A 26045-nucleotide genomic window follows, 5' to 3' on the forward strand; every position below is an offset into this window, starting at 1 on the left:
GTTTCCCCAAAAATAAGACATCCTCTGAAAATAAGACCTACTTACAGGTTTCCTTCTGAGTGAAATATAAGGCATCCCCCCGAAAATAAGCCCCCCCCCCTAGGCTAAACATGAGAGATTTGGTCCACTGATTCTGAAAGAAATGGAGTCACAAGAAATTCAGGAATTGGATTGTTATGATGATGTTCCAGAAGATGATGACATGATTGTCATTGAATAAATGAGTAAATTCTTGATACTGTAGGATTCACAGTTTGTCTGGTTTGTGTTGACAACTACTGTACTACCGTACTGTATACAGGTAATAAATTTCCTTTATTTTCATTTAACAATAAATGTGTACCATATTCTTCTTCGTGGAAAAATAAGACATCCTCTGAAAATAAGACCTAGCGCATCTTTGGGAGCAAAAATTAATATAAGACACTGTCTTATTTTCGGGGAAACAGGGTAGTAGATTCTAACAAATATTTGCTGACTACACAATGGGAGCTACATAGGTATATATAAAATTGATTGACAGTTATTTTAAACTAGAGGTCCGGCGCATGAAATTGTGCACAGGTACAATCCCTAGGCCTACTTCTGATTAGGGCCATTCTCCTCCCCCACCCCCACCCCCCCACACACACACTCCAGTTCCTCATTCCCCATCTAGTGATGGGAGCCTGACAGCCTGGGGAGGGACCAAGATGTTGGCCGTTCCCACCTACTTGCCAGCCCCACCCCTCTGACAGTCACCCTCTGTGTGTGGGCAGCTGGTGAGGTGGGAGCCTTGGATTGGGACCACCCACATCCTCCACCACCCACCCTGGTCCTCGTTTGCCATTGGCGATCAGAGCCTGCTTGCCAGAGAAAGGGATCAAGAGGTGATCAGAATAACTCATAGTGACTAGTCAGTGGTTGTTCTGATTGTTCTGCCATTATGGTTGCTGGGCTTTTATTATATAGGATTCTTGACTTTAATAATAATAGCTTACAGAGGCTTACTGGTATAAGACCTCATTCTACCAATAAACATTTTACATGCTTTAACTTATTTAACCTTCAAAACAATCAAATGATGTAGGTGTTATCATTTTCTCCATTTCCCTGATGATTCAGAGAGATTATGTTATTAACCTCAGGTCACAAGTGGCAGAGCTGGAAATCAATCCAGGCAGACTGGCTCCAGAGCCCATACACTTAGCCATGACATGAGCCCAAGGAACATAAAATCTATACCCTTTTCAGAAAGAAAGCCATTCTATTATAATATGATTGTCTCCCATGTTAGTTAGGTATTCCAAGTTATATTCTACAGTGTGGCATTTGTTAAATAATTAAATGTATGTGTTTGTATTGAGGACATTTGAGGAACTGACCTCTGTAGGGAATCTTTAATCCTTTTGGAAAATCCTTTGTTAAGATGTCTATTTAGTGATTGATTTTTGTAATTTGGGTAATACAGATTTGCAAAACAAATTGGTTTCATTTTCAGGTGTGAAAACTCCCTGGGAATTGGTAGCTTTCCCTTGATGTAGAAAATATCTTGATCGCAAAGCCAAAGATTTCAAATAGCATCTCTGCTTTCACAATAAGGGGGCTTTATTTTATAAATCCAATAAGATATAATTACATCAGAGGTGTTATTAAAAAAATTAATTTATGTTGCACAAGGCTGTGGAGAATTTTACACTGGAGTATCAATACACAGGACTTTAAGCAGAAATATGACACAATCCCAAAAGTTGGATACCATAAAACCTTATGGCATGATGATGAGTAATAGTTTCATCACATATCTTAAGAAATCAACAAAGAAAGCATTCCACCTTTGGCTTTATCTTGCAGCCATTGTAATTTTCTAGATACAGCATAGGCCCCTAGAGAATGCATTCAAAATCCTGCATTGATGCCCTATTGGTGCTGTAATAAATCACCACAAACTTAGTGGCAACAATGCAAATTTATTATCTTACGGTTCTGGAAGTTAAAGTCCAAAATCTGTCTCACTAGTCTAAAGTCAAGATGTCAGCAGGGCTGGTTCTAATAGAGGTTCTGGGGGAATCCATTCTTTGCTTCTTCCAGCATCTAGAAGCTATTGGCATTATCTTATGACTGCATCATCCCAATTTCTGCTTTGATCATGTTGACATCTTTCTTTTTCCCCCCTTAAATTATTATCTGTGTACATATTTTAACATTGCCCCCCCTATACATACCCTCCCTTCCCAGAGTTTTGTGTCCATTGGTTGTACTTATATGCATGTATACAAGTCCTTCAGTTGATCTCTTATTTCCCCCAGATCTCCCTACCCTCCCTGCTGTAATTTGACAGTCTGCTTGTTGCTTTACTGTCTTTATATCTGTCTTTTGGTTCATCAGTTTATAATGTTCTTTAATATCCATAAGTGAGTGAGGTGGCTTATTGACTGGCTTATTTCACTCAGCATGATGTTCTCCAATTCTATCCAGGTTGCTGCAAATGATGAGAATTCCTTCTTTTTACGGCAGCATAGTATTCCATTGTGTAGATGTACCATGGTTTTTTGATCCAATCATCTGCTGATGGGCACCTAGGCTGTTTCCAAATTCTAGCTATTGTAGATTGTGCTGCTATGAAGTTAGGGGTGCATATATCCTTTCTGATTGGTGTTTCTAGTTTCTTGGGATATATTCCTAGGAGTGGGATTACTGGGCATGTTGACATCTTTCACTTTGAAACTGTTGTCTTCCTCTAAAAAAGGCCTGTGATGATATTGGACAGATGATAATAATCCAGATGAAATCGTCATGTCAAAGTCTTTAGTTTAATCACATTTGCAAAATCTGTTCTGCCATCTATATACATATATATATATATATATGTATGTATATGTATGTATGTATGTATGTATATGTATATATATATATAGAGAAAGCAATCGACCAGAATGCTGTAATGACCAGAACAACCTGTCACTATGACACCCACTGCGACCAGCCAACCTCCCGCAACTCCTCCCCCTAGCCGTCCCACCCCTGATTGGCCTCTCAGACCCCGATAGAGCAGTGTTTTTCAACCTTTTTTGGGCAAAGGCACACTTGTTTCATGAAAAAAATCACGAGGCACACCACCATTAGAAAATGTTAAAAAAATTTAACTCTGTGCCTATATTGACTATATATAAAGTAATTCTCTTGAATAGGAATCAAATAAACACAAAGAAAGTATTTTATAATTACTTTATTATGAAATATTAAGTAAACAAAATAGTGAAAAATTATAAAATTCTTGTCTTGTCTGCACCTACGGCACACCAGGCAACATCTCGCGGCACACTAGTGTGCCGCGGAACAGCGGTTGAAAAACGCTGCGATAGAGGGTGGGATGAATGGCCAACTTCCCTCACGGTCCTTCCACTTGGCTGGCCCTACCCTAATTGGCCTGAAGTCCCTCTCCCCAGGTGGCACCTCCCATGATTGCCCTCCACCCCAATAGGGGTGGGGCCAGCCAGCCAACCTCCTGCAGCCCCTCCCCCAGGCCAGCTCCACCCCAGATGGGCCTCCACCACCTAGATCAGAGGCAGGCCCCACTGGCCAACTCCCTGTGGCCTCTCCCCACATCCTGCCCCACTCCCATCCAGCCCCCCTACCCCAACTGGGGGCAGGGCCCACTGGCCAATCACCCACAGCCCCTCCTCCCAGCCTGCCTGGCCCTGATCAGGCCCTGATCAGGGGCAGGCCCCAGTTGGCCAACCTCCTGCCATCTCCTCCTCCTGACAGGCATGACCCTGATCCACCGATTGGGGCTGAGCTAGCCAGACCCCACCTATGCACATATTCATGCACTGGGCCTCTAGTATAAGATAACCTATTCACAGATTCAGGGATTAGAATGTTGATGTCATTTTCAGGTCATTATTCAGCCTACCACAAACCCTACCCTGTTACTTGTATTTTATTTCACTCCATCTTATTTTATTAAATCCTTCATTTCACCAATTGAATAATTTTATTGTAAAAAAATACTAAAAATATTTTTAAAATTTAAATTAATTAATCAGTTAAATCAATTCATCCAACTTGTACAAATTTTTAGTATGGCCCAGGAAGTTAATAGGCTTTTTCCACTTTATTGCATTTTCTTCCTTGCAACTATTTTCTATAGCAAGAATTGGATGAACAGACTTATTTTTAAGCTTAAAAAGTAGTATAAAATACTTATCTGTAATTATCTGGCATCCATCTCTCCTTTTCTAGAGGCTGCATGTTTATACATTTACTTAACTTTAACAAGAGTCCCTAGTTAATAGATTTTGAATGTATATAAGTAAGTAATAACTTTAAAAGGTGCCAGAGCAAAAGCATAAAGGAGTTTAAGAACTAAATAGAAAGAAAAATTTAAAAAAAAAAAACAACAACCCACAATTCAGCTAATATATTGCTCAAATGAAAGAAAAGTGGCAGGGAGGAGTGGACTGTGGAATGATTACCACCCTGATGAGCTGCTCAAGGAAGAACAGCTGGCAGAGGCATTATGAGCTGATGTGTCAGGAATGAGTGCGAGTCGAGGCTCATGCCATCTGAATGCCCATTAATAAAAACTAAGATCAACTTCTTCTTTTTGCCATAATATTACAGAGGAAAAGAATGAGTAATTTTGTTTATTCACAATGGAACAACCTATGACAATGAGTAATGCTCTACAAAGGGACACTGGTACAGAGGGGGCAGAATACGTACCTGGTTTTTTTTTTTTGTTGTTGTTTGTTTGTTTGTTTGTTTTTTCAGGAAAAAATCTTGACAAAAATAAATGGGTTGGCTATTGTTACATAATCTTCAGGTACTAAAGGTTTTATTTGTTTTGGAGGTGGCGATAGTATTGTGAACACTAAGTGATCTTCCTGGGAATTATAAAAGAATGTGCCTATAATTACCAACAAAGTAGGAGGAAAAGGGTCCTTGGTAAATTAGTGATTCCATTGAGTCCTACTTTCTAGCCATTGTTCTTAAAAATAAACAGTTAAGAAGAGAGGATAATGAGTAAATGTTGAGAAGGGGTCAGAAATAATTAAATTAATTCATACAATTATGTATTGTGTGCTTGATGTTCAAACAAAAACTAATTGACAATTTGAATGAAGAGCTCAAGTTTGGATCAAATAAATAACATTTTGGACATATATTTAAATTCACTAAAAAAAATCATTTATTGTGTACTTATGTGACGGGCACTCTGCAAATCCTAAGTCAACTAAAATTAAGACCTGCCTTTCTGGAGTTTATAATACATTAGAAAAAGACAGACATAGCCTATATAATATGCAAATCGACCAAACAGCGGAAAAACCAGTCAATATGATGTGCACTGACCACCAGGGGGCAGATGTTCAATACAGGAACTGCCCCCTGGTGGTCAGTGCCCTCCCACAGGGGGAGCGCCACTTAGCCAGAAGCTAAGCTCGTGGTTTGCGGCTGGTGAGCGCAGTGGTGGTGATAGTGGTGGGAGCTTCTCTCCACTTGCCTCTGCTACAGGCAGGTGATAAGGAGGAAGGGGTCCCAGATTATGAGAGCCCTGGACTGCGAGAGGGATATCTGGCTGCTGGATTAGGCTCGATATCTCTGAGGATCCGGCCTAAGCCAGCAGGCAGACATCCTCCAACAGGTCCCAGACTGCGAGAGGGTGCAGGGGCTGGGCTGAGGGACCCCCTCTCCCCCGCCACACCCAGTGCACACATTCTTACACTGGGCCTCTATGAAAGAAATGAGTGCTGTTCTGTTAAAAGAATGGGTTGAAATTTCATCATAGAATTTCTCCCCTTCTTTAACACCTCACAATATGGGAAAATGTACACTGTAACAGGAAGAAAATAATTAACAACAAAGAAATAAGGAAAAGTGTATAAACTAAAACAAGTTCAAAAACTGGCATCCGCCGAAACCAGTTTGGCTCAGTGGTAGAGCGTCGGTCTGCAGACTGAAGGGTCCCGGGTTCGATTCTGGTCAAGGGCATGTACATTGGTTGCGGGCACACCCCCGGTAGGGGGTGTGCAAGATGCAGCTGGTCGATGTTTCTCTCTCATCGATGTTTCTAGCTCTCTATCTCTCTCCCTTTCTCTCTGTAAAAAATCAATAAAATATATATATATAAAAATTGGCATCCATGGAAATAAATAAGGTCTGGAATGAGATAAAAAGATTTACTAAGGTCCTGAAAAATATAGGTAGTGTTGAATTATGGATTTTTCATCAATACCCCCAAAGTTGGGGAGAAGCACATAAATGAGTGCCTATATATTTTTATTTTTATTATTAAAGCATAATAAAAACATTTGGGGAGAAATAAGTAGAAATGAGATATTGGTTGCTTTGCCTATTTCTTACGTAAATAAAAGCTCCACGAGTACACACACAGTTAAAGAAATAATTCGAAACACCGGATGCTCTCTGAAGCAAGTAGGTGGAGTGAGCTGTAAAATAATATATTGTACATAACAGACTTTAGAAAGGATGTAATCCAGCAGAGTACAAATCTATTTGAGCTGAGCTTTATTCCCCTCTCCTGTGAAATTACACAATTGTTGATGATACCAGAACTTCCCAGCCCTGGAAGCTTCCTAACTGACAGCAATGTGCACCTGGGATGAAGAACCATTGGTCCAAGGGAAAGAAAATGTAAACCAGACCCATCTCTCAGCAGATGAGAGAACTCAGGAGAATTTAGCCACTCCTGAATCCAAAGAGCCACAAGGAGAAGCTTTGGAAAATCTGTGTGTACTCACTGACATAGATGATTACTGAGGCATTGCAAAATAAATGACCCCCAAGCTTCAAAAAGGTGATGATCACAAAAGACAAAGACTGAGGATCTGTGAAAGATTAAAGGAGAGTAAGATGGCATAGCAACCAAATGTAATGAATGATCTTGAATTATTCCTGAGTCAGAAGAAACAGTAGTGGGACAATTGGTAATATTTGAATGAAGTCTGGAGATATTGCATCCACCTTAATGTCCTGATTTTAATAATTGCAGTGTTTACATACAAAAATATCCTTGCTTTTAGGAAATGCACACTGAAGAATTTAGAGGTCAAGCAAGATTATGTCTGTAATACTCCCCGAAAAGTTTCAGAAAAAACAAACAACTAAATAGATAAAGTAATTGAGGAAGCGTAAGATAAAACAATATTTGAGGAGTCTAGATACAAAGTAAAAGGAAACTACTTGTAATGCTTTTGCTATTTTTTATAGATTGGAAATTACATTAAATTTTTTTTTGAAAAAAAAAAGTGAATAGTAAAATCACAACATTATAAAATTAATAATGTAATTAAAAATAGAAAAGAAGCCATGGCCTCTGTGACTCAGTTGGTTGGAGCATTGTCCTGTACATCAAAAGGTGGCAGGTTCCATTCCCAGGCAGGGCACATGCCCAGATTGCCAGTTGGATCCCTGATCAGCACATGTGAGGAAAGCAGCAATCAGTGTGACCAGTGTTTCTTGCTCTCGGTGGTTGTGCCAATTTGAATTTCCACCAACAGTGTACTGTGGTTACTTTTCTCCACATACTTACCAGCACTTGTTTTTTGATTTATTGATGACAGCCATTCTGGCAGATGTGGGGAGGTACCTCATTGTAGTTTTAATTTTCATTTTTCTGATGATTGGTGACATTGAACATTTCTTTTTCATGTCTCTTGGCCACTTGTATGTCTTCTTTGAAGAAGTGTCTATTCAGGTCTTCTGCCCATTTTAATTGGGCTTTTTTCCTTCCTTTTGTTGAACATCAATAGATGAATGGATTAAAAAATTGCAGTACAAAGGGAAAAAATAAAATAAAAAATAAGAAAACAAAAAAAGGAAAAGAAATAAAAATTAAAAAAAAACAAAAACAAAAAAAATATTTACACTGTACAGATGTATAAGAGAAGGATCTCTTACCCTTTGAGGAAGCATGGAGGGACCTGGAAAGTATTATGCTTAGTGAAATAAGCCAGTCATAGGAAGACAAGTCTCATATGATCCCACTCATATGTGGAATCTAATGAACAAAAGAAACTGATGAACAAAAAAGATTCAGAGACACTGAAGCATGCAACAGACTGATGTATTTCAGAGGAAAGGGGTGGAGTGGAAAGAGATTAACCACTGAATTATATGCATAAATGCATAGCCCATGCACAGACAATAGTGAGGGGAAGGCCTGGGGAGGGAAAAGGAGTGGGATGAGGTAGAGGGGACCAATAGGGTGGTGGGGGGAGGGAGACATCTGTAATACTTTCAACAATAAAGATAAATTTAAAAGATAAATATATATACCAAATACAAGAAAACATGTCCTTCATCTTCCCTCAAATGGTGGGGAGGAAAGGGAAAGCTATTCTTAGTATAGGGCTCTAGTAGGGTGTGAAAGAAGGGAAAAAGCTTTGACATTTTCTGCTTTCTGTCTGTCCTACTTGAGGATTAGATGCTGAAAAGATTATGAGTATTTTGACAAGTTCTTGACACTTCTTTCCCCAAACCTCAACATGTGAAAACCATATCTTAGGACCATGAAAAGCTGAGGGAAACATTTCAGTGGAGAAGTGTCAGGGCCAGATCGGCAGTTTAGAATCATTACTCTGGCAGAAATGAGAAAGCCTCTATGTTTTACAGAAATAATATTGAGGGTACAAAACAGAAGATTATTGCAACAAGAAGATGGGGGCATGAAATGGAGAAATCACTCCAGAAATATTTGCTAAGTGAATGAATGAATACATGGGTGAATGAGAGCCTGGACTGAGGGAATGGGAAGGAGCATATTCAAATGCAAGGCTGAGGTATATAGAAGGGGCAGGCAACAGGTGTGTTCAGCCTGGATGATGAGAAAAAAACAAAAACAAAGGAGAGCATCTGGGTAATGCCTAGGTCTCTGGCCAGGGTCACAGAGCATCATAAGGATGTCTTCTTTCTCTCTTCCCTCCCTCCCTCCCTCCCTCCCTCCCTCCCTCCCTCCCTCCCTCCCTCCCTCCCTCCCTCCCTCCCTCCCTCCCTCCCTTCCTTCCTTCCTTCCTTCCTTCCTTCCTCTCTTTCTTCTCTCTCTCTCTCTCTCTCTCTCTCTCTCTCTCTCTCTCTCTCTCTCTAGGTAAATAGAGAAGGAAAGGTGATATATTTTGTTCTGGATAAATCGTTTTTGAACTGAGTATGTGATATTTGGATAGAGATGTTGAGTAGGATCTATAGAGAGAAAGGAGGGAGCCATCTAGACTGAAAAGAAAAGCATAGGACTCACCAGCATTGAGGGGTAATTGAAACCAATACAGGGGGGAAATTGCTCTGAGATAATACGTAGTGGGAAGAGGAGGAAAGTGCTGCAGAAAACCAATTTTTAGGGAGAAGTTGAGGATGAGAAGCCAACAAAAGAGAGAGCAGTGATTGCTGAGGTAACATATCCTACTCTGCTCTTATTCTGTGTATTTGTGTATCCTTTCCTTTGTAAGGGGAAGCATTTCATGCTTTACTCCAAAAACCTAAAATAGGGCAAATAGTAGATGATAAGTAAATTTTGCCTCAGTGGATACATATGTTTTCCTTACATTATGTATTTTTGATGACTTTATACAACTTATTTCCCTATGTATTTGGTGGCTATCCACGATTATAACTTAGTGAAGTTATCCATATTTGTGTAGCACTTTTATTAACAGTAATTATTACTCCTACATAATTGTAGCCAGAGAAACATTAGCCTACCATGGTTGAATTTTAGGAACATTGGCCCCAAACAGTAGGGGCAAATAACTTGAGACAGCATGCACACAATAATAATAATGCTCACAGATTGTTTTCCTGCTTTTATAAATCTACAGGAAGCCAAGGTATCTCAGCAACAACGACTTGACTACAGATGTAAAATACAGAGCAGAGAATAGGAAAAAAAAATTTCCTTCTGTCAAGTTATTTAACATTCTGCACCACTCTTATAAATTAATTTGTAGTTGGAGGTAATTGCATTTCTACATATGTATTTTGCATTTATGCGAATCCAGGTCTAATATTCAGGAAAACCATTGTATATTGTGAATATTATTTCTAGCTATACACTGTCTGGCTGGCATGAAGTGCCTCCAGGGGTGATTGCAGAAGAACTTAAGAGCCCTCTGCCCCCTCGAATATAGTCCTCATCTGCTCTCTGACTCTTCTGATTTCCTTATCCCGTGAGATGGTTATTAGATTTAAGGATTACAATCCCAATACCCATTATAGAGGGCATAGCAACTTGATTTTTAAATCACTAGCAAATCTGAAATTTGGAAAATAGAACAACCATACACTTGAGTATTGTTTTTGGAGGACATGGTTAGTTCTCATAACATAATTAACCCTTGTCAATTATAGCAAAAAATATAGCCATTTGATCAATTGTTACAGCCTCTTGCTATTGATTCTCTAAATCTCTAAAAAAACAAAAAAAAAACAAAACAAAAACAGTCCTGGTCATTACATTGAAAGCTTTTTGAGGGTAGAAACTGCCTCTAAGTCATCTTTGTCACTAGCAGCTAACAAGGACGTGCATAATGAGAAAAAAGGGAGCTGATAAATATGTCACTATCATGAAGATATGTCCCATGAGTAGGCAATGGGTAAAGACAAAGCAATCAGAGAACACCAAAAATAATTGGCCCATAAAAATATGTTATAACATGAAACAATATATGGTGAAATTTTAAAACAGAGGTTTTCTTCCTTTGGGAGACTGTGTCTAGGCACTCTTCAGGAAGGAGGCTTTGTCACAGACAGGATGTTTTCCCCATAAGGCACAGGAGAGCAGCAGACAATGGAAGGAGAAGCCCGAAGGAGACTTAAACCTGATGTTAGGTTTATGCCTGCTGTTTTTTAGCCAAAATAACATCATTTTGCACTCCCAGCTTTGGGAAAAATTGATAGAACTAAAAGTATATTTAACACATTAATTATTCAAGGAAATTAATCCTGGAGTTACAGTACTCTGGAGTTACTTGCAAGCTAAAGTCTTAATACCAACTGAGGGGAGAAGTTTTTTGTTTTGTTTGTTTGTTTGTTTTTGATAAATGGTTTCAGGGAGAATTGAGAGGCTGTCTTTTTGCAAATAAAATTGAGTATATTGCATCTAACCGAAACAAATATTTTAAAAGTGTTTTTATTTTAAGTAAAAATAAATACTTAAAAATAAATAGAAACACAATGTTTGAACATGGCCAGAGTCTGATCCCCATCAAAAAGTGATCACATACACCCAGTTCTACCAATATTTTTAAAAAGGTGTCATTTTTAACACACTAGACATGGATAACAGAAGAGTGTACTTCCCAAGTGAGGACTAAGGCATCTCAGTAAATACTAAGACATATATAAATCCTTATTTCAAATGTGTAAGGTAGACATGAATATGTAAATTAGGGTTTTATTTAAAGAAAAAAATTAAAGTGCTAATATTAAATGTGAGTATCATTTTATATTCCAAGGTATATGAGTTGTAAAATAATGCATGTTACAGTATTTGTCTTCTTGAAATTTCACAAATGTCCTGCTGTTGGATTCACCAGTAGGTGGCAATATATTTTTTTATCTCCCAAAATGAGTTGAATATTGCACAAAATTGAATATAAATGTGCAATGGACATATAAAATATTTTTCTTATATGAACTCAATTTTATAAGCAAAATATTAGAATATAGTTATGAAAACTTTAAATTTGCGTATTGGAAACAAATAGCAAATAGAGCATTTTCCCCCAGCATAAGGTAGTGCTCCGAACATTAACATTTAAATTGCATGAATTTTAATGTCTCCAAGCAACGTGTTTTTAGGCATTTATTCAAGAACTGAGTAGCGTACACTAATGCTCATTTTGGTCAAAAGTTTTCTGGGAACTTTTCTTGCCCTGTGTGCTTACTAGTAAGCCTTCTGAAAGCTCAAATAATACGCTGAAATCAAGCACTGAGTATTAGCCCACCCTAAATTGGTATCTTTTTACTTAATATAGTATATGTACATAAATGTGAATGTTAATATAGAGCTTGATGAATTTTCAGAAACTTAAACCTATGTAACTACACAGACTCAGCATAGCACCCTTAAAACCTCCCATACTTTTGTCAAGTCACTGCACCGCCCCCCATCACCACCTCCCAAGGATAACCACTATCCTGATTTCTAACAGTGTAGTTTAGTTTGGTTTATTTTTATATTTTATATAAATAGAGCCACACAATATGCATTGTTTTCTGTTCATCTTCTTTTGCCTAACATGGTTTGAGAGTACATATTATAACTTCTAATTGCATGCTATTTATTCTTATTGTTAAATAACATTCTTTTTCATAAATATATCACATTTTAGTCAACTGTTAACAATTTTTTGTAGTTTCTTGTTTAAAGCTGTTATGAATAGTGCTGCTATGAACATTCTAATACTTATCTTTTGGTGAGCATATGTGTGCATTTGTTCAGTACGTATATACCTAGGGCTGGAATTGCTGGGTCACAAGCTATGTCTTTAGCTTTAGTACAATAGATACTGCCAAATCACTTTCCAAAGTGGTTGCACCAAACCTTGACTTGTAATCAAAAGCTAAAGTATGTTATCTACACGGAATCTTTCTATTTACTACATTCCTGACTCAACCTGAAATCATAAGCAAACCCCCAATTATTTCATACCAAATTCTTTGAGACCATTTCATTCAGATCAAAGTAAATTCCTACAGAATAAATAAATTAAATAACTACTTCATCCCAGCATGCTTCCTGCCTCCTTATCTTGGTGTGTCTCTTATCCACATAAATGGAATGAAATAGTATGTCTAAAGAAATGATGATCACACACAACTACTACTATACTGAGTATATGTTACATTTTTCTCAGTACTTTTAAAAATTATCTTTATTGTTTAAAGTATTATAGATATCCCCTTTATTAAGCCCCTCCTTCTTTTCTCAATACTATATATATATATATATATATATATATATATATATATAATTGTTTTTTCACAAAGAGGAAGGGAGAGAGATAGAGAACTAGAAACATCGATGAGAGAGAGACATCGACCAGCTGCCTCCTGCACACCCCCCACCGGGGATATGCCCGCAACCAAGGCACATGCCCTCAATGGGAATCGAACCCGGGACCTTTCAGTCTTCAGGCCGACGCTCTATCCACTGAGCCAAACCAGTTTTGGTTCTCAATACTTTTTTTACAGGAGTCTCAGGTATTATTATCCTCATGGTGCATGTGAGAAAATCGAGTCTCAGAGAGCTTAAGGCACTGCCCAAGATGGAAGAGTTAGTGAAGGATGGTGCTGGGATCCAATACAATTCTTTTCTGATTCCAAAATCCATACATTCCACTCTGTGAAGTGCTTCTCACAACTATTCTACCTGATGATGCCTTTTCATGCTGCCTGAGCCCAATACCAGCCCCTCCTGCACATAGAGTTAAATGTGAAACTCATTGTGGATTGATTCTGCTACATTAATTAATTCAGAGTATTGCTTTCTGATAGATTGTTTCCTATTGACTTCCACAATTAAACCATATGCTATATGAAAAATCATTTGAAATGTTTCACCATCTTTTCTCCATATTAATACTTATATAGTGATACGATAGTCCAGAAACAGACACAAAAACAAGGCTGTTTTGATCTTTGTCTTTCTAGTAATGGTCATAGTTTCATATTTTCAAGTATCACAAGTAGAAATGCTAATCCTGTATCTTCAAGATCCCTCCCTCTTTTTGGAGGATATAAGCAAAAGACACCTGCTATATAACACAAAAGGCTGTTTTTTCTTCTCTAAGGCATTGAAGCTGCATATTAGTTTACAACTGGAGTCACTAGTCACAGACACCTTTACAAAAGGCCATTTTATTTCTCCACATAATTTTATCATTTTTCTCAAAATATACCATTTCCCTTGTACTTACCATATGCCAAGTTGCTTATGCATTTTAAGTGTTTCTACTGTATGCCAGCTCTTCATTTCACCATACAGCTATGGCCCGATTACCCATCCTTTGCCCCACAAAACTTCTAGATTTGTTGAAGTAAATTACATTAGTAGAATCCAATGTCAATACTCTGCTTTCATCCCATGACCTCTGAGTTGGTGATCCTCTCTTGCTATTTAGTGCTAATTATGACTTTAAGTGATGCTGGTGAGATGGTCAAATAATTAGATGTGATTAATATAATATGAAAGATCCAAATCTCTCATGAACACAAAGTAGATTATACAGTATCTTCATTCCATATGCCTTTACTTTGGTCTGAAATAATTTCTTCTACATTTTCAATTTTATCATAATTAAGAAATTATGCTGAATGGCTACATTTGCTTTAAGAATGAATAGAATTAAATCACTGTGCTGTCATTCTCCTCAAAGAACAAATCTTTGCTTGAAAAGGTATCCATCACAGCATTTTGTCCTTAGCCCTGTGCTAGTCAGTACTGTCTGCAAGGTTGGATGAAAGAATGGGAGGAATGCTTATTAAATTTTCATGACACTAGAAAGTATAGTAAAATCAGTAATTCAGGATTCAGACTTAAACTTATTCCAGAAGGCTAGGATACTTCACCAAAAACAAATGGAATAAAATTTTAAAATAGAAATAGGGACAGCTATGATTTTAAACATAAAGAATTAACTGTATATGTAGAAGACATGGATTCCTGCCTGAAGGAGATTTCTATAAAAACTTGGAGGATTTAAGCATAAAAATCTGGAGTTAAGTATTAGTCAACAACCTGTATCTGGCATTTTACTATCCAATTTTACATGTTAGCTTCTGAAGAAAATAAAAACACCTTACATCTTGCTTAAAACTAAGAGCATATCACATAGAAGTGATTAAGTGATCATTATTTCATTAGGGAGTTAAACTAATGTATTCTAGAGATTTTTCTGGACATTGAATAAATATAGGAATAGAATACAGAACTATGAGTGTTCATTAATTATTTCTTTAACTATGCCCCCTTAGATTCCATTTGTTCCAGTCATGGTTTTAGCAATCTTAGTTTATTTTAGCATTTTCTGACACATCTGAAATGCCAATGACTTATATTTTTAAAGAAACATTCCTAATTTCAACTGTATTTATTGTAGAAACATTTCTATATATTTGTACAGATATATTCGGGGAATATATTTTTTCCTGCAAAAAGAGTTTTGCTTTTGTTTAAGCACATAAGCTCTTTGTCAAGTGTTTGTTGAAAACTCTGGGGTTATGAACCAAAAAAATAATAAAATACATGATTCTAATTTGGATATGTTGTTAATAGCTATTACTCATCTGCTCCCCCATCTGTAAAAAGAGTTGATTGTTGTCTCTGTCAAACTTTAAAGTATGAATAGAAGTGCACCTGGTGAATATGTCATTATGAGTTTCCTTCAAAATATACCTCCAAGGTAGTGAATAAAGTTATCCATGGCACATTGGAGAGACTCTTTCAACTGTGGCTGGGACCACCATTGATCAGTGATGCTATGGAAGTGATTCTTATCTTGGATCACAAATGATACAGAGTGAGGTCTTCAATCTCAGAAAGGACACGATTCAATGTATCTGAGCCACTTCTAAACATGATGAAACGCTAATTACTTAAGGTCAACATAAGGATAGCTTAATAATATGCTGATTTCTATGCACACATGTTGATCCAACAAAACATAAATTGAGTATATTACTACAACCAGTAACATATTTGAGCACTTCAGTGAAATTGTGTTTTGATGAATGGCAAATGTGAAAAAGAATGAATTCTTAAAATGAGAAACTTCATGTTCAATAAATATTCTAAGGCGTGTCTTGTTCTCTTATCCAAGGAAATGGGATTTTTGTATGCATCTTACAAACTGTCTGAGGTTGGCCCTTAGGGTTGAGTAAATTCAAACCATCTTTGGACAGTTTTTTAGGTGGATTCACAAAGCCACCAAAATTATTCAAAATTGATTTTCTGCACTGTTACATGGACATTTATGAAGAGTGATACCGGAAATACATTTTTATTGAATTATATCCCTCTTGAATAGTCTTTAAATTGCATGCAGCAACTGTATCTTCCTTCTGGAATATATAGATAAGAAGGGTTGCCATTCTCATCTCTTAGGAATCAAAAATGTGTTTCCATAAAGGAATATTGAGTGAAAGTTAGAGACTTTCATGTACCTTAAGAGGCTGCAGGTGAGAGATTAAATTCACCTTTAGTTCAGGAGACCAGGGCAAACAATGGTCAGATACTGAAGGTGCTGTATGTGAAAACACACCGAGGCAAGACCTTTCGAATTGAGGACCCATGAGAACAGAAGCAGTTTAAGAGTTTGTAGCCACATGCAGGTATCAGTATTTTTTAAAAATATATCTTCATTGTTGAAAGTAATGCAGATGTACTTTGTTTACCCCATTGACCCCTTTTAGAAGGTCTCCTCCTCCTGCCCCAGGCTTTACCACACTATTGTCTGTGTCTATGGGTTATGCATATATACATACAAGTTCTTGGTTAATTTCTTTCCATTCACCCACTCACTCCAACCTTCCCTCTGATTCATCAGTCTATTTCATGTTTCTATGTTTCTGGATCTGCTTTCTTCATCAGTTTATTTTATTCTTTAGATTCTGCATATGAGTGAGATCATGTGATACTTGTCTTTCTTTAGCTTATTTCGCTTACCATAATAATCTCCAGGTCTCTACATGCTATCTCAAAGGGTAAGAGATCCTTCTTTTCCTTCTTCTTCTTCTTCTTCTTCTTCTTCTTCTTCTTCTTCTTCTTCTTCTTCTTCTTCTTCTTCTTCTTCTTCTTCTTCTTCTTCTTTTTTTACAACAACCATGATGTGAATGTATCACAGATTTTTTTATCTACTCATCTACTGATGGGCACTTGGGCTGTTTCCAGATCTTAGCTATTTTGTAAATTGTGCTGCTATGAACATAGGAGTGCATAAGTTCTTTCTGGTTAGTGTTTTGGGTTTCTTAGCATATATTCCTAGAAGTGTGACCACTGGGTCAAATGGCAGTTCCATTTTTAGCTTTTTGAGGAAACACTATACTGTTTTCCACAGTGGCTGCACCAGTCTGCATTCCCAACAGCAGTACACTAGAGTCCCCTAAACTCCACATCCTCGTCAGCATTGGTCATTTATTGATTTTTTTTAAGACAGCCATTCTTACAGGTGTGAGATGATACCTCTTTGTAGTTTTCATTTGCATCTCTCTGATGATTATTGACTTTGAACATTTTTTTCATATGTCTTTTGGACATCTGTATGTCTACTTTGGAGAAGTGTCTATATAGGTATTTTGCTCATTTTTTAATTGGATTGCTTATCTTCCCTTAAAGGCCCCCAAATAGCCTCAGCACCCTTGATAAAGAAGAAAAAATACTAGGAGGGATCACAATACCAGATACCAAGTTATATGACAAAGTCACTGTAATCAAAACAGCTGCTACTCAACAAGAACAGGAATATTGATCAATGGGACATAACAGAGATCCAAGAAATTGAACCATACCATTATGCTCTACTAATATTTGACAGAAAAGGCAAGAGCATTGAATAGAGTCAAGAAAGTCTCTTTAATAAATAGTGTTGGGAAAATTGGACAGGAAAATGCAAAAAAAAAAAAAAAATGAAACCAGACCACCAACTTACACCATACACAAGAATAGACTCAAAATGGATAAAAGACATTGTAAGTCATGAAATCATAAAAATTCTAGAAGAAAACAGAGGCAACAAAATCTCAGATATCTCTCATAGCAATATGTTTGCTGATATATCCCCAAGTGCAAGGGAAAAAAGGAGAAAATAAACCCGTGTGACTACATAAAAATAAAAAGCTTATGTACAGCAAAAAAACCACCAACAAAATGAAAAGGGAGCCCACTGAATAGGCGAACATATTTTCCAGTGATACACCTGATAAGAGGTTAATATCCAAAATATATAAGGTATTAATGTTTTTGGAAGACTGAGAGCAGAGTACTTTTTCTATGGGCATTCTGCTTTCCCTTACAAAACAGCCATACATTTCTTTTTTCTCCTCCGATATGAGTTGCTCATTAAAAACATTTTTTAATATTTCTGGTAAATACCATCTCATGCCCACTTTAAATTTTGTTTGCTATTATTTTTTTTCTTACTTCAAATTTAAAACTTTGAGTTCCATTGTAAATAAATTTCAGAAAAGAAAACAATGACATTTTTGTCAGATAAATTTATACCTTCCTTTAGACCGCTTTCACTTTGGAAAAATATTGTCTACAAAATTTATGATATGGAAGTATTTGAAGTTATGTGTTAAATAGATTCTTTTTTCATGTGTTGTCACACTCGTTATAAAAATAAATAGTTTTTACTTTTTCTTAGCAAAATTATATATTCCAGCATCCTGGAATCAAGGGCCCTTAGGCTTGGAAGGAACATTAAACATTATATAGCTCATTTACTCTCATATTACTGAATCTACAGTATTTCTGCCAACTATCAGTGTGGTCTGAATCAATACTTTAGTGAGTGGGAATATAAAACTTTTGGAGGTGGTCTATCTTTCTTTGGCGAGTCTGATCTATTAGAAAATTTTTGTTATTAAAATCTCTCTCTGACAAAATTGGGAACTTATTATAAGACAAGTGTAGTCTCTTCTTTTCTCTTCATATATTTACAAGTTGAAAACATGATCTCTACCTTTGATCTGTTGAGTTTTTTCTTCTTCATGTCTTTCTGGCATCTATAGATTTTTCAAATGAATATTATTTTGATTTTTTTCACTATTTTTATTATTCTCTTCTGGTCACTCTTTTTAAAATTTATTTTATTTTATTGATTTTTTTTTACAGAAATGGAGAGGGATAGAGAGTTAGGAACATCAATGAGAGAGAAACATCCATCAGCTGAGAGAGAAACATCAATCAAGTACCTCCTGTACACCCCCTACTGGGAATGTGCCTAAAACCAAGGTAGATGCCCTTGACCAGAATCGAACCTGGGACTCTTCAGTCCACAGGCCGATACTCTATCCACTGAGCCAAACCAGGTAGGGCTCCTCTGGTCACTCTTGTTTATGTATATTCTGTTTTAAATGTGACAGTTATACTTGATTATGATTGTCCAAAATAAAATAGAAAGGAACTGCCAATTCATTGATTCTATTAGAATAGCCTAAAATATTATTAGACTCTTTAGTGTCCATATTTACTGCTCCCTTTAATTGTGTTGTTTATTAAAATCCTTCAACTTTTATATAACTTCCAGTTTCTAAGGCACAGCTCTTATCCTCTACTTTGGTGCTCAAGCAAAAATCTGCCACAAATTGCTATTCAGCAGGCAATTTGTGACTATTAAATAATCTTTCCTCCTTTCATACAGTTACTCTTACAGGTTATTATAACCATATTGAAGGTTGGAGGCACAGAAAAAATAATTCACTTCATTTGTTATTTTTTGAAATTTTATCTCTTAGCTTTTGATTCTATGTGATGAGTTAGAAAATTTTAAAGAAAAGCTAAAATGAGGTCACTGAAATACAAATAAAATGTGCTATGCATTTGAAAAAGTACCTTTAGGTAGATATATATGCCTAATTTGAACTAAAATTATAGCTTTTTTGGCATTTCTATGAAGTGAAAATTTTGAGGAACCTTCATATCTTTTACTTTTTGAGCTTTCCTTTACGACTCATATAAAGACAGGCCTAAAAATAGTGACTATTATAGGATAAATGTAACTTGAAAGTTTGAGTTCTAGCTCTCTCTCATTCTGGCTCCTAACTGGAAAAAAACATGTAATATATTTTATTTGGTTTTGCTCTTTTCATAATAAAAAGCTCTTATTTGAATCTTATATGCTTTCTCTTTTATTTTGGGGTATTAATTTTGTAAGCCCCAGCCCAAGGATAATTCTAACATATTCATGTATGCTAATTCAGTCTATACATACAATCAAAATAAAGTTAATAGTTTTAAAGCCAATGGAATAATCAAGTGAAAGGAATCACTCTTGGTGATTGTGATCTTTCCAAGATTTGTCAGGTAGTTTAGAAACTTAAATTATCTAAAATATTTCCCATTTTGGCTCAGAAACATAAGAACTATTAAACATGAAACTCAATTCATATCATGTTCTTGCTCTGGCCCACTGGAATCAATAGCAACTGGCAAAAATATAGTACATATCAGTCATCAGTGTGAAAGCCAGATATGAGGAAAAACTTATTTTTAAGAATATGTATTCATGAAGAAAATATTAAGCATCTATATATATAAAAGCCTAAGTGACTGTCAGACCATTTAACCATCTGACCGGTAGCCATGATGCCCAATGATGACCAGGGGGCAGACGCTCTGACCAGTAGCTATTACATGCACTGATCATCAGGGGGTAGACGCTCAATGCAGGAGCTGCCGAGCTGCAGTGACTTGGCAGCTGTGGTTCTCGGGTGACATACCTGTAACCAGAGAGGAAGGAGCCCAATTCTGGGGTGCATCATCTGAGAATTGCCATCTCGGACCCCTCAGGGGATGTTGGAGAGTCTATTTCAGCCTGATCCCTGCAGGCCAGACTGAGGGACCCCACTGGTGCATGAATCCATGCACCAGGTTCCTAGTTACAAATGATAGCCAAATGCAAGAGATGTTTTCTATTATATGTAACATACACATATTATTCCTCAGAGCCACACATAAGTAATAATATTATTCTAGTAAAGTAGTAGCAACTAATAACAGCATTTATCATTTGACTAAACAAAATATTGCTTTGTTTTGACAGAACAGGTAAAAATATTACATCATACATGTATTAAATTTAGACAAAATCAACTATATAGTAAGTTAAAAGAAGGAAAGACTTTAAAAATTGGGTGACATTGTTTAATAAGGTTATATAGGTTTCAAATATAACTGCTATTGATTCCAGTTTAAAAGCTATATAGGTTATACAGATTTCTCTTCTTATAAAAATACTTCTATGATACATAATCTGTATATTGCATTGTATGCATACCACCTAAAGTCAAATCATCTTCTATTGCCATGTATTTGGCCCCCTTTACATTCACTACCCCCTGTCCTTATCTCAGGAGAATGGGAAGGCCCTAGGCCTGTGTAGAAGAAGTTGTCAGGGGTACACAGAGGTATGGTGAGGGAGAGGTAGTCCCCAAAGATGTTCCAATGGGACTGGTAGATCTGGAAGATGGTGATCTAGGTGTGGAGTACAGTCACCCAGAAGAGAAAGTACACAGCTAAGAGTCAGACATAGAGTTTGGTTTGGCTCTGCTCTGTGAATGCTGGGACAAGGAAAGCTTCTTGGAAAAACCAGAAGATGTTGACCAGCCAGGGAAAAAGCAGGAAAGAAACCCATCCAGGCAGTACTTCTGACATAGGTTCAACTTCTACTGTTGGATACCCACTCCAAGTTCATAGCTTCTCTGGAGCTGGATAGTCAGGAAGGTCTCTGTGCTTTCTTTTCTTATAAAAATACTAATCCAATTATGAAGGCCCCACCCTTATGACCTTATATAAATGTATTTATTTCCCAAAGAGGCTTCAGCACAGGGATTTTGATGGAACACACTTTCAACCATAGCAATGGTAGATTACCAACTTTGAGGTCATGGACCATGTTTTCAACCTTTGTATCTTCAAAACTTCTACAGCAGGGCTTTGAATATTCAAATTAAGACTGCATGTCTAAAACTAATCATAATAACCAGCATTAATCATTTCCTTTTATTGCTTTTTTGACCATATTGTAAAATTCTTTTAGTTGGGGGTGCCATAACAAAATACCACAAATTTTGTGGCTTTGACATCAGAAGTTAGTTTTCTCACAATCCAGGAAGCTAGATGTCCAAGATTAAGATGGAAATTGGCAGGTTTGCTTTCTCTGGAGATCTCTCTCCTTGGATTTCTTCTCTCTGTGCCTTCTCACTGTATCCTTAACATGGCCTTTCCTCTGTGCACACATACTCTGTGTTTCCTCTTCTTATACTTCTATGGAATTAGAGTTTCATCCTTAAGACATCATTTAACCTCCATTAACTCCTTAGATGTCTTATCTCCAAACATAATCAAATTGGGAATTAGAGTTTCACCTTATGAATTGTGTGGAGGAGTGTGTGTGTGTGTGTGTGTGTGTGTGTGTGGTGTGTGTGTGTGGGGGGGGGGTAGGGTGGTGATGCATTTTAGTCCAAAAGCTCTCACAAGCTAACTCTCTTTACATTCTTATCTCATGACTTTAACCTAATATAGTCACCGTGCCATAACTAATTTGAAAAATAGACAGGGAATTGTAGTCTTTATTCAGAGTGGCCACATGCCCTGGTAAAAATTAAGGAATGAAGTAGATATTTCTAGGAAAATAAGAAATTTAGAGGCACATATGGCTCCTGTGATTTATACATAAGGTCGAATATAAGAAAATTACATGTTTATATACACAGTGTAAATGACAAAAAAATAATTTTTCTTGAATATTGCAAAGCATCTCATATTTGTAAAAGAGGCTAGTTGAAATTCACTAAGTATTTTAATGTAACAGTTGAAAACTAACAGTCATATTTAGAAAAAATAACTCTTCCATTTATTTAATTTAAGAAAATGGTTTCAATATCATGTGTTTTTGTTTTTTTTAATGTTTCAAGAATTCAAGGTAGCATTTGTATGGCAGTGGTTAAAACCATTTTTTTTTTTTATATTTTAACATCATTTAGTCTCCCAGTGTTCCATGCATGTTATGAATGTCAAGTGGAGAGACGGGGGCAGGGGGGAAGAGAGAGAGAGAGATTTTCTTCAAGTTAGTAAAAAATAAAAACAAGATAATTTAATTCATGTATTCATCTAAGGTCATTTTAGTAAAAGAATGACACTCTCTTGTTCTCTTGTTTAAAACCATTTATATCTGTGGTGTAGGTCACATAGGCAACATAAAAAATCTAAGATGAGTCACTGCAAAATTTTAATACTGAGTTTTACAGAAACTGGTAACACTTTGACAGTATGTATTTTTAAAAGCATCTTTTTACAAAAGTCTCAAAGCACTTTACATTTGAAACACTGAAGTCTCAAAAGAAAGAAAATAGAAATCTGAAGCCGTGGGAAGCATAGATCAATTTGGGAATAATTACTTCAATTATTTCTAATAAAGTCATTTTGTATTAAGTGAAAATAGACTTAAGTTTTAAACATTTTTTTAGGATTAAGAATGGCAGGCTTTAGCCTTTATCCTCTTATAAAAAATATGAGCCCCATTATTCTATGTTGTTAATGGACCTTTGTGGGTTACTTTTTAGATAAATGAAAGTATATAATTGCTTAGAATAATCAAGAGGGCCAGCCAAATCTATTTTTCTTAAGTTCAGTCACATGTCAATAATAGAAAACTAAAAATATGGATGAAGGATTTCTTTCAATGGTCATAAATTTTGCATGTGATTCAACCCAAAATTTTTATTCCCATTGTAATATTGTCTATGCCAACTTACTTGGGAATGATCCATAGACTTCTAGTGATTAAGAACACAGACTCTGGAGTTGGTTTTAAATCCCAATTCAAAAATTATTAAGCTATGTGACCTTGAATAACTCAAACTTTCTGTGCCTTAATTTCGATCTCTATATAATTAATAGGAATGATAATAGTACCTACCCTATTGTGTTGTCAGTATCAAAGAAATCAATATATTGAAAGTCTATATTACAGCATCTGTCCAATAATTAGTGCTGAAGTACCTGTCATTTTTGGTTCTTTCCAACTCTAATGTTTTATGATTCTGTGATCTCTATAGATACTTTTTAAAAATTAATTATGTTTAAAGTATTATATATATCTTCTTTTTGACACTTTCTGTTTTAATGCATTTTTTTTATAAGCATTGACAACATGATGCGAATAATGTATGTTTATAATTTGTAATTTGTTGTACATGCAGTAAGAAATTTGTCTTAATAGAGAACCTTCTGGAAAGGGTATTGCTTAACTGAAAATCTGCTTTTGGACTCGCAATAGTCAGGTAGGATCCATAAGTCTGCACATGTTTCTGTGACAAATGGATTCTTTCCCTCCAACTTTTCATGTATATATTTTATATACATGCCCATATACATATACACTATTCAATGATGTGTTGATAGAATTTTCTAGTTCCTCCTCAATGAGAAACTGGTGAAGATCTTTAACCAGGGGAGGAAGACAGAACTATCTCTCTCTTCTGAAATAGCCTAAGTGTCTCAATCTGTTGGAGACTTCTTCTATTTGTGGGAAGTCCTGGTTTTAGTAATAATTTTGTATTGTTTCCTCTTGTGCATGTGTAAGCTGAGTATCTTGGTACTTGCAAAGCAAGACATTTTCCTAAATACTAGAAAAACTTTTTAAGCATTCAATATGACATTGTTCAATGTTAAACATTTAATACAGAAATTTTATTAATTTTGTTTGTTATTCTGGATATTTCTATATTTGAGAAGGTTCCATTTCCCCTAATGTACTCCCTAAAGAATTGGGATAGTCTTTTTTCCTCCTTAGTTAGAATAACAGAATACAGAACAGGGTAATTTTATTTTGATTTTGAAGCATTCAAATATATCATATATTCAAACATATGTAATCAATAATTTAAAAATACAAAAAGAAATAAATATTAAATACAGTATCAACAAAAACCCTGTCCACTCAGAGTTTTATATTTAACTATTTCATCCTCACTGTCCTGTAATTCAAACTACCATCAGTATATTCCCAAATTAAAAACTTTTAAATTTCTTTGTGCAATGTGAACCTTTCTTAACTTCCACAAGATATGATATTATAAATCAACTGAGTACTTACTCTACAGTATAAAAGCACAATGTGATCTTCCATTCAGTGGTAGTAAAATTTGAAGAATGCCAAATTCCCTCACAATGAAAAATAGATCCCCATGAGGCTGACACAATGTCTGAAAATCTCACCGTTAACATTGCCCCTTGAGGGCTTTGTGGAGACAAGCAATTTAATTAGGTTTAGGCATTATATTTCCTGGGTAAATCATTTGCTACCCAAACACAATAGCATGCATTTTTCCATCTTATTAAAAGTCATTAACACACAGCAGAACCCCAAGGAAATGACATGAGATATGTTTCAGAGAAATGAAGAGGTAGAGAAAGGTCAGATTCATGAGAGTTTGTTAGGTTCCAGTAAGCATTTCTAGATCAAAATAGAGTGTCATGAAGTTGCAGAAATCTTTTATAGTTTTTTTCTAAATTCTTTACCATATTATTTGGGTGAGAACTTTTTGTTGTTGTTGTTATTCTCCACTTTTGTTTTGTTGCGTTTAATAACCAACAAACCAATCTTTAAGACAAGCACTGTTCACATTTGATGTGAGCTTGTATTGCCTCTCAGCTGATTAGCCATGATTCCAAATTGTCATTTTATTCTGGTACTACAATAAGATATGTGTTTCTCACACATGTCTGCAAGTTTCCTGGGACTGTTTATTTTAAAAAACAAACCAAAACAAATAAACAGTAGGCAAGCTGGTAATGGCACAGCCATGCATGGTACCCTGAGCATCAAAGATAAACAAATAACTTTTATTATTATTTTTTTATGAATGTGAAAGTGACATAGAATCCAATTTTTAGTCATTATCCTAAAAATCTCCCAATTTTAAACAAATAAAATAAATACCATAAAATACCTCAAGAAATTAAAGATCAAATAAAATAAACAAAAACACACACCCAGACATTGTGGACAAAAAGGGACCACATACTAACCTAACTCAGGAAAGGCCTGCGCGGTGGCCTTGTAAGTTCAAGAGACCTAAAGTAACCTTAAAGGATGGTCTGAAATTAAAACTTTTAATTAAAAAGAAGTTCATAACCCTAACCAGTTTGGCTCAGTGGATAGAGCGTCTGCCTGTGGACTGAAAGGTCCCAGGTTTGATTCTGGTCAAGGGCATGTACCTTGGTTGCAGGCACATCCCCAGTAGGAGGTGTATAGGAGGCAACTGATCAATGTTTCTCTCTCATCAATGTTTCTAACTCTCTATCCCTCTCCCTTCCTCTC

General features: G+C 36.1%; 1 pseudogene across 1 annotated transcript; it reads right to left on the reverse strand.

Moving 5' to 3' along the window:
• Positions 1–21010: 21010 nt before the first annotated feature.
• Positions 21011–21413, reverse strand: LOC311617352 (gamma-secretase subunit PEN-2-like; annotated as a pseudogene). The gene has a single exon. The product of its transcript is annotated as a gamma-secretase subunit PEN-2-like (transcript).
• Between the last annotated feature and the right edge of the window lie 4632 nt (positions 21414–26045).

The sequence above is a fragment of the Pipistrellus hanaki genome, assembly GCF_964339955.1.
Source record: "Pipistrellus hanaki genome assembly, chromosome: 2".
NCBI lineage: Eukaryota > Metazoa > Chordata > Mammalia > Chiroptera > Vespertilionidae > Pipistrellus > Pipistrellus hanaki.